This window comes from Limulus polyphemus, unplaced genomic scaffold (assembly GCF_000517525.1).
Source record: "Limulus polyphemus unplaced genomic scaffold, Limulus_polyphemus-2.1.2 Scaffold15359, whole genome shotgun sequence".
Classification (NCBI taxonomy): Eukaryota; Metazoa; Arthropoda; class Merostomata; order Xiphosura; family Limulidae; genus Limulus; species Limulus polyphemus.
The window spans coordinates 815-1,843 of record NW_013680969.1 but is presented as its reverse complement, the minus strand read 5'-3'; the positions used below and the strand labels follow the sequence as shown (position 1 = coordinate 1,843).

Sequence of the window (1,029 nt, the reverse complement as noted above, 5' to 3'; positions counted from 1 at the left end):
CTCACGTCATAGATGGAGTAGTCTCACGTCATAGATGGAGTAGTCTCACGTCATAGATGGAGTAGTCTCACGTCATAGATGGAGTAGCCTCACATCAGATTTATTATACATGAGACCATTCAATGAAATTTGGGGAAATGTTAAGGTCAGCTGAAGATGATATATATTCTTCTGTTGTGAATTCGTGTTCATATTACAGTTTTAATGACTATTGTTTCCAATATGTGACCGTACAACACTTGTAAAGCTTCTGTAGTGTGTTCATATTACAGTTTTAATGACTATTGCTTCCAATATGTGACCGTACAACACTTGTAAAGCTTCTGTAGTGTGTTCATATTACAGTTTTAATGACTATTGCTTCCAATATGTGACCGTACAACACTTGTAAAGCTTCTGTCATTCATGAATGAGGGTAATTTGGAAGAGATCTGATACAATAACAGCCCAATAAGTGCATGAAACTAATGAGAACCTCTACATCTAGTGTTGATATGAAGGAAGTTTGATTGACTTGTAATGTGTTCTTGTTTTTAGTTCTCTGCAATGGTGAGATCTGTATGATGTGTATGACCTGACAATGTGGTTAATAACATTACTGAAGTCCAATGTAATATAGAATTAGTACAGTGACCGTGTAGCTGATTATATCAGAGCACTGACCTAACAGTTTATGACCTCATGTGACCACCAACAGCATTATATATAATCTCTTGTTTGTTTTTACTAAAATCAAGTAACTAGCATATAATTTCAGGAAACCTTGTTCGCCAACATAGTGGAAGAAGAGGAGCAAATGGAAACATGTCAGTCGAAACAGATTTCACAGACAGTTCTAGCAAAAACTGTGATAGTTGTTGTAGCTTTGAGTCTGAATCTTCTAGTGTGGCAAGCACAGATCTACATTTGCTCACAGGAAGGTAATAACTTAGGACTAGATAATATAAAGTAGCATTATAGAGGCTTTCAGTCAAATTATAAAAACAAAATGAAGTCATTTTAATAAAAAGAAATACTAGCTTAAGCACA

General features: G+C 35.2%; 1 long non-coding RNA gene across 1 annotated transcript in view; it reads left to right on the top strand.

The window, feature by feature from the left end:
* Positions 1-797, top strand: part of LOC111084258 — a 4,095-nt gene extending 3,298 nt beyond the window's left edge. Inside the window, exon 2 of the long non-coding RNA XR_002609465.1 lies at positions 758-797. This is a non-coding gene — a long non-coding RNA (uncharacterized LOC111084258). The remainder of the gene's footprint in view (positions 1-757) is intronic.
* Positions 798-1,029: the final 232 nt, after the last annotated feature.